This window comes from Falco naumanni, chromosome W (assembly GCF_017639655.2).
Source record: "Falco naumanni isolate bFalNau1 chromosome W, bFalNau1.pat, whole genome shotgun sequence".
Classification (NCBI taxonomy): Eukaryota; Metazoa; Chordata; class Aves; order Falconiformes; family Falconidae; genus Falco; species Falco naumanni.
In genome coordinates this window covers 6,491,123-6,503,546 of record NC_054079.1, presented here as the reverse complement: position 1 = coordinate 6,503,546, position 12,424 = coordinate 6,491,123, and the positions used below count along the sequence as shown (strand labels likewise).

Genomic DNA, 12,424 nt, shown 5'->3' with positions numbered 1-12,424 from the left:
TGCTTCCATGCACCATAGCCCAACACTCTGTCTGTGTGTGTGTGAATGTTCCTTCCCCACCTCCAGTGTTACTGTATACATGCATCCATCACCCCTGGACACCCAGGGATTTGGTTATGTGTGGAAATCAAATGCCCACGTTAAGGGATGATGCGGGTTGATATTCATCATTATTTTCCAATATTTGTTTGGGATATAATCCATCCCGAGCCAATCTTAACCTGTTATTGAGAGAGTTGCTCCATCCAAATGAAAGAGATAAGATAATTGAAAAGGATGTGGAATTAATCTTACAGACAGTGGGAAATTAGACTGCATGGCCTCAGGCTGATCCTAATCAGAATTATAATAATCAAACAGATAAATTGCCAAACGGCATTAGAAATCTGATAGGTGAGATTAGACCTTGCCGGAAGATAAAAATAAATTGGACTAAATTACAGGAATGTAGGCAGAGGCCAGAGGAACACCCCAGTGACTACTGGGGAAGATTGCAACAGGATTTGTTGACATACAGAAGAATGACTCTCCAGAACTTTAATAATGAATTGGCAGCAAGCGTGTTTGTTGACCAAGCTGCCCCTGACATCTGCAACTATTTTAAGGATCACATGCCTGGGTGGCAAGGAGAAAATTTGAAAGATTTTATATTACCTGGAGGTTCTATACGTGTACAATATGTAGATGATTTGTTAGCTGCTAGCAAGACATACAAAGATTACTTGAAAGATACTATTTGTCTATGTCCTGCTTTAGCAGAAAAAGATCACCATGCATCTCTTTCTAAGCTTTAGCTGTGTCATCAGGAAGTAAAATATTTATGATTCATATTAAAAGAATGACAAAGATTAGTAGACCAGGAACAGCTCCAGACTATTGTAGAAATACCTCAACCAGTGACAAAGAAACAATTGCAAGGATTTTTAGGTGTGGTAGGATACTGCAGACCTTGGATACTGGGGCTAGGGGAGTTAAGCAAGCCATTGACAGAAGCTACCAAGGCAGAGGAAATGGAGCCTATATGTTGGGGTCCAGAGAGAGAAAAGGACTTCTTAAATTTCATCCCATTAATCATAGCCCAATGCTCCAATCTATCTAGATCCCTCTGCAAAGGCCTCTTGTCCCTTGAGAGGGTCAACAGTACCTCCCAGTTTGGTATCGTCAGCAAACCTGCTAATGGTGCATTCAACTCCTGCATCCACATCATTGATAAATATATTGAACAGATCTGGACCTAGAATTGAGCCCTGAGGAATGCTGCTGGTGACCGGTCACCAGCCAGATGGAGCCCCATTCACTAGAATCCTTTGAGCTCTGCCCTTCAGCCAGTTCTTCACCCTGTGAACCCGGTGCACCGTGAACCTGCTCATCCCACAGTTGAACATCTTGTCCAGAAAGATTCTGTGAGATGCAGTATCAAAAGCCTCACTAAAATCCAGAAAAACTACATCCACCTCCTTCCTTAAATGAGGCTTTGAGCAATGACAAGCCTTTGAAAAAATTAAACAAGAGATGGTTCAATCAGTAGGCCTTGGGCCAGTACAGACAGGGCAAGAGGTAAAGAATGTGCTCTACATTGCAGCCAGGGAGAACGGCCCTACCTGGAGCCTCTGACAGAAAGCACCAGGGGAGACTCGAGGTCGACCCTTGGGCTTTTGGAGTGGGTGATATAAAGGATCTGAGGCCCGCTATACTCCAACTGAAAAAGAGATACTGGCAGCTTATGAAGAGGTTTGAGCTGCTTCAGAAGTGATTGGTAGTGAAACGTAGCTCCTTCTGGTGCGCTGTTTACCAGCGCTGGGCTGGATGTTTAAACAGAGGTTTTCCTCTACACATCACGCAACTGATGCTACATGGAGTAAGTGGGTTGTGCTGATTATACTCGGGAGATTCAAAGAAGTTTCTGGTTTTGAGCTTGGATTCTTTTGTGCAAGATGCATTTTGGACTAATGCTCAGCAAACTAATCTGTTAGCTCTGGCCACTCAGGGATGTAACAATAAATGCCAAACTGGGAATGACTGACTAGGATCTGAGCATCAGTGGTATATCTTGTGAGATTGCATACAGCGATTAAAGGAGGGGATTAAATGAGCCACTTTTATAGGGGGTGGGGATACTATGATGCGAAATGCTTTGTCTGCTTCCATGAGGAATAGATTGATTAAGACTGCTCCCACCACATATAAAAATGTGAATATGACTCTTGATTAATGAAACAGGAAATCCCCTTAATGAGGTAATTGATAAGGTACAGCAGCTGGGTGACCTTGGGGAATGAGGCCCCTGAGGAAGCGCAGGAAACCAAGATGCTCCTAAAAATAATGAGAACAGAATTTCTTGAAATGTTTACTGCTTTATTAAAAGAAAGTATGTCTTGTGATAAGATTGATGGTGTTTCCACTCCTGAACTATGGAGGATATATAAACAGAGAGGGTTAAATAAGACTAGCAAGAAAATGCAGAGTTCTAAAGTAAAAGATTCAGGAACAACTCAGCCTATGACACCCCTTCCTGAGTCTCAATGGGATTCCACATGTGCTCGTGGAGGGCCCCCCACGAGTGGATGGAGCATTCCAGGGAAGAAGGAGGACTGGGAGCCATATTCTGACTTGTATCCTTGGAAGGAGACTAGAAAAATCATTCAGCATAGTCAATCAGAGTGAAATAATGGCCAAGCTCCAATGCAATAGGCACGTCAGGACCAGCAGCCCCATGTGGAGCTGTAAGGGACGAAAATAAGTTGACCTTGTAGAGAAACAAGGCTGAATTGGCAGAACTGTTAGTGTACAGATGTTGTGGTTTAACCCCAGCCAGCAACCAAGCACCATGCAGCCACTTGCTCACCACCACCACCACCACCCCACCTGGAGAGGTGAGGAGGAGAATTGGAAAGGAATGTAAATCTTGAGGGTTGAGATAAGAACAACTTAATAATTTAAACATAATAAAGAGGTAAGAACAACAATAATAATAGCAATAATAACAATAACAATAATAATAATAACAATTATAATGGAAAGGTGGGTGGAAAGGGTAAAATCCAAAGGAAAAGGGAAAAGGAAAAATAAGTGATGCACAGTACATCTACTCAACACCTGCTGACCGATACCCAGCCAGTCCCCAAGCAATGATCCCCCCTGCCCCAGCTAACCCCCCAAGTTTATATACCAAGCATGATTTCCCATGGTATGGAAAACCTTTTGGCTGGTTCAAGTCAGCTGACCTGTGTCCCAGTCTCTTGTGCCCCTCCAGCCTTCTGGCTGGCAAGGCCTAAGAAACCCAAAAGTCCTTGACTTAGTATAAATATTACCCAGCAACAACTAAAAACATCACTGTGTTATCAACATTGTTCTCACATCATAGCCAAAACACAGCACTGTACTAGCTACTAAGAAGAAAGTTAACTCCATCCTAGCTGAAACCAAGACAACAGATAAACGACCAAATTTGGCAGTGAAACCGCAAGCATGTGAACAAGTCGTAATGAGCAACTTCTTTGCTACACATAGACAAATTCCCAGGTGCTTGCTGCACGTAGGCATGTTCCAGGGCAGAACTTGGGTAGATAAGCGATTGTACATAACCAGCACTTATGTATACAATAAACGATCTCACTTCTTCACTGACTTGGGGCCTGTGCCTTCATATGCCACAGGAAAGGACCCACACTGGAACAGTTCAGCAAAACTTCAACCCATGTGAAGGATTTCATGTTGGAGAAGTTCATGGAGAACTGTTTCCTGTAGGAGGGACCCCATGCTGGAGCAGGGGAAGAGTATGAGTAGTCCTGCCCCTGAGGAGGAAGGAGTAGCAGAAATATGTGATCAACTTACCATAACCCCCATTCTCTGTCCCCCTGTGCCACTGGGGGTGAGGAGGCAGAGGAAATCAGGTGTGAAGTTGAGCCTGGGAAGAAATGAGTGATGGGAGGAAGGTGTTTTTAAGATTTGCTTTTATTTCTCATTATCCTACTCTGATTTGATTTGTAATCAGTTAAACTAATTTCCCCAAGTTGAGCCTGTTTTGCCCATGATGGTAGTTGCTGAGTGATTTCTCTCTGTCCTTATCTCAACCTACAAGCCTTTTGTTATATTTTCTCTCCCCTGTAAAGTTGAGGAGGGGAGTGATAGAGTGGCTTTGGTAGGCGCCTGGCATCCAGCCAGGCTCAACCCACCACACTTGTTACCTAGCTCCTGAGAAATAATAATATCTTGTTTGGTAATACTTAAAGGAAGGATGAGGTTCATTTTTTTGCTACTTAAAGTTTTTCTATTAACAGTGATACTTCATGCTTTCTGTAGAAAAGTATGTTTATAAAAGCTTTAAATTCTCTTGCATTTCAGATCGCCTTGATTTTGCAGGTTTCTGCCAAGAACTAAAGAGCAAAGCTATTTTGGAGAAGCCATTATTTCTGTGAGAAGTACAGACCTATTAGTAACAGTAACAAGGAAACACTCTAATTGACATTGTTTTTAAGTATAGCTGAGTGAAAGATACTGTTCCTGTCATAGAATTAATTACATGGGTTCTGTCCTCTTAGACTTGTCTGCTATAACCTCTTAAAATGGTTTCACATTTCTTTAAAATCTTTTCAAAGCAGCTTTCATTATATTTATTCTTGTTTGAAGACATTGGAATATGTTGCAACTATATATTCAGAAATGCACATTGGACTGTTGAGCTGAAGGAGATGTCTAATTGCTGAAGTGATAGGTGGAGTGTCTAAACTTCTTAGAATAAAAGAAAAAACTGGCAAAATTAAAGGTTTTAGGAGCCAAGCTTGGTAATATACAGGGTAACTGAAAGTGTACTGGGTCAGGGCCTTGACCATGGAGGGGAAAAATGGTTTGCTTTACATCACAACTAATTCTAAAAGAATCAGTGTTTGGTACACAAAAATGTAGTCAAGGAATAAAATGCTGAATGCTTAAGAAAGAAAGATCTGATGTACTATATTCATTTTGTACTTTGACTTGTACTGCACCTTGATTGTAACCAGCTCTTGCTCTTGTTCACTTACTAATAAAATAATGAAATGAATTGAGAACCTATGCTTTTTTTATGTTGGAGATTTGAGGGGTCAGAGTTCATGTAGCTTTAGGTAATTCATTTTTATCAGCTGCAAGGTTATATAGTTCTTGCTGTGATGCTGGCAATCTCCTTGTTGCTTCTTTAAAATATGGAAGTCCCCAGAGATTTTCTTTTGCCCATTTCCTAGAGTACTTATTATAAATATAGAATTTTACTTCAAAATGTGTCACTCATTTGGTATTTGAAATACCTTTAGGAACATTACTGTTGACTCTTGCAGTCTTAAATCATATGGAAACTGGCAACATGGATTGCTTGTTTTCAGTTAAGGCATTATATTAACAAAAAAGCTGTAGCTTTTAGGAAAACTACTTCTTCAAAGTGATTTGTTCATATTATAGGCCCAGAAAGTAAAGGTGGACTGGTTTCAGTTATTAGCCATTATTTGGAAGGAAGTTGTTCATGGTTTTTGTGAATACATATAGTATTACTGTGCAGCACAGCATCTGGCCTTTGAATAGCATCCATGATACAGAAATTTAACTAATGGCAAAATGATCTGATTTGAAAACACTATGGCTGACTACTTAAAAATACACAAAACCCTTTACTTAAATCTTGCTTATAATAGTTCATTAGCCCTGCCATGGTGCAGTAACATATAGTTGGAGAGAATGCTTGGATAGACTTGCATAAATGCATAAAACCTCAGATTAATATGTATGGTTTATGATGGCACAAAACAGAATAATTAACAATGGAGACCATTGGACAGAGAAATAGGTGGTTTTGGCTTCAGAGAACTGCAGTGAAAGAGACAGGAGATGCAGAGTACAGAAAGGATGCTAACACACTTCTGGTTGAAATGTGAAGAGAGTTTATGTCTAGCCAATGCATATGGGAGGAATAGTTTCAGCCAGTTGGCATATGGCAGAAAGAGGCTAGTCAAAACCATAGATAATGCACATGAGTCCAAAGATCTATTCTTAGGTTATCACATTATACAGGCTGAATTTTTGGTAGTTTCCCTAAAAGAACCCATAGCGAAGTGAAGCACTATGCGAGTGTTAATTTCCTGCTTCAACAGGAAGGGATAGAATTATAGAATCATAAAATCATTTAGGTTGGAAAAGGCCTTTGAGATCCAGTCCAACAATTAACCCAGGACTGCCAAGTCCACCACTAAAACATGTCACTAAGCACTGCATCTATGCATTTTTTGAACACCACCAGGGGTGGTGATTTCATCACCTCCCTGGGCAGCCTGTTCCAATGCTTGAATATCCTTTCAGTGAAGACATTTTTCTTCATATCCAATTTAAACCTCCCCTGGCATAGCTTGAGGCTGTTTCCTCTTGTCCTGTCTCTTCTCATCTCAGAGAAGATACCTACCCCCACCTGTCTACAACCTCCTTTCAGGTAGTGGTAGAGTGCAATAGGATCCCCCCTGAATCTCCTCCTCTCCAGACTAAACAACCCCAGTTCCCTCAGCTGCTCCTCATAAGACTTGTGCTCCAGACCCTTCACCAGCTTTGTTGCTCTTCTCTGGAAATGCTCCAGCATCTCTACATCCATCTTGAAGTGAGGGGCCCAAAACTGAACAGATGCAGCAAGATGCAGTTTCACCAGTGCCGAGTACAGGGGGACAATCGCTTCCCTTGTCATGCTGGCCACACTGTTTCAGATACAAGCCAGGATGCTATTGGCCTTCTGGGCCACCTGGGCACACTTCTGGCTCATGTTCAGCCAGCTGTCAACCAGTACCCCCAGGTCCTTTTCTGCCAGGCATCCTTCCAGCCACTCTGCCCCAGGTCTGTAGCCTTGCATGGGGTTGTTGTGACCCAGGTGCAGGACCTGGCACTTCTCCTTGTTGAATCTCATAGAACTGGCCACAACCCATTGGTCCAGCCTGTCCAGATCCCTCTGCAGAGCCTTCCTACCCTCAAGTAGATCAACACTCCCCCTACAACTTGGTGTCATCTACAAACTTACTGAGGATACACTTGATCCCCTCCTCCAGATTGTCGATAAAGATGTTAAACAGGACTAGCCCCAATACTGAGCTGTAGGGATCACCACTATGTGACCAACTGCCAACTGGATGTAACTCCATTTACTACCACTCTTTCGGCTCATCCATTGAGCCAGCTCAATACCCACCACAAATATACCCACCCAAGACATGAGCAGCCAGTTTCTCCAGGACAGTGCTGCGGGAGATGGTGTCAGAGGCTTTACTAAAGTCCAGGTGGAAACATCCACAGCTTTTCCTTCATCTACTAAGTGGCTATCTTGTCTTAGAAGGACATAAGTTTGTCAAGCAGGACCTGCCTTTCATAAACCCATGCTGGCTGGGCCTGATCCCCTGGTTGTCCTGCATGTGCTGTGTGATGGCGCTCAGGATGACTGGCTCCATAACCTTCCCCAGCATCAAGGTCAGGCTGACAGGCCTGTAGTTTCCCATATCCTTCTTCCTTCCCTTCTTGTAGATGGGCATCGGATTGGCTAACCTCCAGTCTGGATCCCATCCAGCCCTATAAACTTGTGCATGTCTAAGTGGAGCAGCAGGTCATTAACTGTTTCCTCCTGGACAGTGGAGACTTCATTCTGCTCCTCATCTCAGACTTCCAGCTCAGGGGACTGAGTACCCTGAGGGTGACTGGTCTTACTATTAAGGACTGAGGCAAAGAAGGCATTAAGTACTTCAGCCTTTTCCTCACCCTTTGTGGCAATGTGTCCCCCCACACACATCCAATAAGGCCCTCCTTATGTTTCTAATGTATTTGTAAAAACATTTTGTTCTTATCTTTTATAGCAGTGGCCAGCCTGAGTTCTAGCTGTGCTTTCACCTCTCTAACCTTTGCCCTGCATAACCTCATGACTTCTTTATAGTCCTTCTGAGTTGCCTGCCCCTTCTTCCAAAAGTCATAAACTCTCCTTTTTTCCCTGAGTTCCATCCAAAGCTCTCTGTTCAGACAGGCCAGACTGCTTGCCAACTGGCTCATCTTTTGGCACATGAAAACACCTTGCCCCTACGCCTTTATGATTTCCTTTTTGAAGAATGTCCAACCTTCCTGGACCCTTTGGCCTTTCAGGACTCTGTTGACCAGGCTCTTTAAATAGGCCAAAGTCTGCGTTCCGGACATCAAAAGTAACAGTTCTGCTGACTTCCCTCCTTACTTCTCCAAGAATCAAAACCCCTATCATCTCATGATCACTATGCCCAAGACAGCCTCCAACCACCACATCATCCACCAGTCCTTCTCTGTTCGTAAACAGCAGGTCCAGTGGGGTATCTCCCCTGGTTGGCTCACTCACCAGCTGTGTCAGGAAGTTATCTTCCACACACTCCAGGAACCTCCTAGAGTCTTTCCTATCTGCTGTGCTGTATTTCCAGTGGACATCTAGTAAGTTGAAGTCCCCCACGAGGACAAGGGCTAGCAATTGTGAGACTTCTCCCAGCTGCTTGTAGAATGTTTTGTCCGCCTCTACATTTTGGTTGGGTGGTCTGTAATAGACTCCCACCAAGATGTCCGCCTTGTTGGCCCTCCCCCTGACCCTTACCCATAAACATTCAACCTTGTTGTTACCATCATTAAGCTCTAGGCAGTGGAAACACTCCCTGACACACAAAGCTACCCCACCGCCTCTCCTTCCTTGCCTATCCCTTCTGAAGAACTTACAGCCATCCATTGCAGCACTCTACCCATGATCAAAAAACCTGAAATTTAGCTGTTGACACCAGGCCTAGAGCCAGGTGTGTGATCTTCCGATTACATGCCCCTTTTTTCTCTGCAACTGGCAGGATAGAAGAAAACACTACTTGAGCTGCTGATGCCTCAACCAGTCACCCCAAGGCCCTGAGGTCTCTCTTGATTGCCCACATACTTCTTGTTGTTTGGAGTTCATCATTGCCCACCTGAAAAAAACAGTAATGGATAATAATCAGGGGGTTGTACTAGGCAAGGGAATTTTCTAGTAACGTCCCTTACCTGGGCCCCAGGGAGGCAGCAGACTTCCCTATGGGTTGGTTCCAGTCGGCATATTGGGCCCTCTGTTCCTCTTAGAGTGGAATCACTGATGTCAACCACCTTTCTTTTTTTCTTAGCAGAGCTGGTTATGATGTGTGTGGTTGACTGACTCTCCCTAGGTGACTCCTCCAACCTGGATGGGCCTTTGTTCACATAATCCTTTTCCTGGCCCTCAGGTTCCAGAGCCGCAGATCTATTGTACAGGGGTACCTGGGAAGTGAAGTAGGCTGGGAAGTGATTCATCTGCTGCCCCAAGCAGGGATCTGTTTCCATTCCTCCCTGTCACTTAGGACCCCTCTATTTGCCTGGTGGCGAGTAGGTAGGGGAACCTCCACTTCTTGTGATGTGTCCATCTGGTGCATTTGTCTCAGGAGATGGTAGAGAGTGGCTTCACCAGTCTATCTCCCTCTCACACTCCCTGATACACCTTAACCTTTCTACTTCCTCTTTCAGCTCTGCCACCAGGCTGAGGAGATCCTCCACCTGGTTGTACCTCACACAGTTGTTAACTCTGCTGCCCTCAGGTAGCAGTGATAGGCTCAGGCACTCCCTGTAGCCCATGACCTGGACAGCTGCATGTTTACATGGGAGCTCCATCTGGGTTACCACATGCCTTCTGGATCTGGCTTTCATCTGAGAGGAAACCATAGCTAGGTTTCTTCTGGGAAGGCCATGACCCATAGTGGATCTCACCTCTTTGAGCCATAAGGATGACGGCACCCTCCCTGCATGCAGTCCCTGCACTAACTACTGTCCCCGCCCTGGCTGATATGCCACACCCTCTTTGTCTGCTCTGTTCACAGCCCTCCTGGTCACTCTTGCTCTCTGAGAGCTACTTTTGTACATGTATTAATGAGATTAAACAGAAAATTATTTAAACTATGTGTGAACTATCCTAATTAGCATACTCAAAGATCCACCCCCAAGCAAAGAAAGCCCCCTACTAAGCCACCTCCACAGAACATTCCTGGTGAAAAGAAAGTATACTGTACCTTTAAATGGAGATGAGGCTTTTAAGAACCAGCGAGAACTAAGTGTAACTAAACATAATTATAAACAATTTTACAAAGTGTATAATGTCTTAGCATGTGCTAAGAGGTGGGCTAGCTTTGTGGATTACCACCTAGGACCTGTCTCTGCGAAGACATGCAACAAACAAATAAATTTACTCTGTGTGTGGATTGGCTCTTGCACACCGAGTGACGAACCCAGATTTGCGGTAACAGTACAAGGTCCAGAGGCACACCTCACCACATTGGCTCCTCCACCACCTGCGTCAAAAAGTTAATATCAGTGCTCTGCAGGAACCTCCTGGACTGCATGTGCCTTGCTGTGTTCTGCTTCCAGCAGATATCAGGGTGGTTATGACTTGCGGAAACAAACTTCACAACCCATGGAAGATTATAAGGCAAGTATATTTATTGCAGCACTGGGTACAAGGGGATTGTTCCTCCTAACTTGCTCACCTAGTTAAACTCACAGTGCACATTTATACAGTGAAGTTGGTTAGTTCTGCCCAAAGTCGATGCCTCCTAACTAATCATTGGTTAGTTTCTTTCCCGCTTCAATTTAAAGGTACAGCTCCTTTTGAATTTGCTACATGTGCTCCCTGAGCGGGGATCTGCTCCCTTCGGGGTGGCCATTTAAGTAGGAAGTCACCATGTCCCACTACCACAATTACCTTTACCCTACTTTTGCTCAGATTTCTAGGATCCTTGAGTCTTATCTTTTCAACAGTTTGTTTCTTTTCATAGTTAGCACATCTTTGTCAAAAGGTTCCTTATCTACATTCTTGTTGAGCTCATCTGCATCAGTACTAACAGCCTGCTCCTTGGACAATAGGGCTTCTGCTTGCGTATTGATGGTTCAGATTGTCTACATAATTCCGGCCTGCAGCAGAGTTTTAGGTTTCTTGCTTTTAGGTTTCTTGCTGTTATTTTCCATATGACCATGTCTTTACCCAGATTTCTCTCTGAACAGATGTATGCTTTTATGCTGCGGGCATTTCGGGCGAGCGGGAGTCAGATTCAAATACTCATGGAGTTCAAGATCTGATCCGTTTATTGTACAAACCAGGTACACTTTTATAAGGCACTCTATAAGCATGTGATAATATGATTGGCTATTTTACAAGCGTATAATAATATGATTGGTTAACAATTGTTTATTGGCAAGATTTCTGTTTCTACTTCTTCAGGCACGTAGGCTCTTTTCTGTTGTTTCCCAGCTCCTCTTATCGCGTCCTGCTGGCCCTGGTTTTGTGCAAGCACCTGCAATTTGTTCCTCCCTCTTCATTCCACTGTTCTGATCGTGCCCTCGTCTTATTTCTTCAGTATTTTTCCACTTGCTTCAAAGTTCAGTATAATCATTCAATACAGCAAGAGCCCCAACACCTCCCCCTTTCTTTTTAAATACAGCATTAATACTGCGTTCCACACAGCTCTGAAAACATTGTAAAAGGCAAGGCACTAAAAGTAACAAAAGAATAACAAACAACAATATCAACACAGCAAGAGCCCCAACACCTCCCCCTTTCTTTTTAAATACAGCATTAATACTGCATTCCTCACAGCTCTGAAAACATTGTAAAAGGCAAGGCACTAAAAGTAACAAAAGAATAACAAACAACAATATAGACAGACCTTGTTTCAGTAAATCCCTCAACCGCCCTCCAATGCCCAAAGAAGCAAACCACGCATCTATACCTGAAGAACCTTCTTTAACTTGATGTATACGATCTCTTAACTCCTCCAGCTGTCGGTGGATACTTCGTCCCATTTTCCCCCTCTCCTCAGAATTGCAGGAGAGTGTTATAATCTAACGTTCCTCCCTCCTGAGGCCATTTCGCATCACTCCCCAATTTATACAAAGGCCACCACTGATTACAATATTTAATCCATTTCCTTCTATTTTCGGTACCACCATGTCCTACGATATCACTCCAATGTTTTAATATACAACCCAAGGGTGATTTTTCACAGGGCTTACTCCTTCCATTTCCCATTTTACAATTTTAATTACTTTTTCTCCGGTCGCCTTAGCCACCCAAGGTCGGAAACACGGATAGAGCTCCTTGCTCATATTGCACTCAAACGCATGTCTCAAGCACTCTTGCACTCACACTCAGTCAAAATAATTAAGCTATACATTGAAAATCAAAATGCGCATCTCAATCACACCATTCACACTCTCCGGGCAGCCCTCAGTCACACAAGCAGTATGTTATACGGTACCGTGCACTTATGTACAACTTTTAGGAACACTGACAGTTCACAAAGTATGCATTTCAATGAACAATTGCCAAAAAACAAACAACAAACAAACAAACAAAAAAAAAAAAAACCAAAAAACCCCCACATTT

General features: G+C 43.5%; 1 long non-coding RNA gene across 1 annotated transcript; it reads right to left on the bottom strand.

Annotated features, from left to right (window-relative positions):
- Positions 1 to 210: 210 nt before the first annotated feature.
- Positions 211 to 11,828, bottom strand: LOC121080545. The gene is made up of 3 exons (XR_005825407.1): positions 11,729 to 11,828; positions 7,153 to 7,154; positions 211 to 221 (listed from the first exon to the last, which is right to left on the bottom strand). It is a non-coding gene; the product is annotated as an uncharacterized LOC121080545 (long non-coding RNA).
- Positions 11,829 to 12,424: the final 596 nt, after the last annotated feature.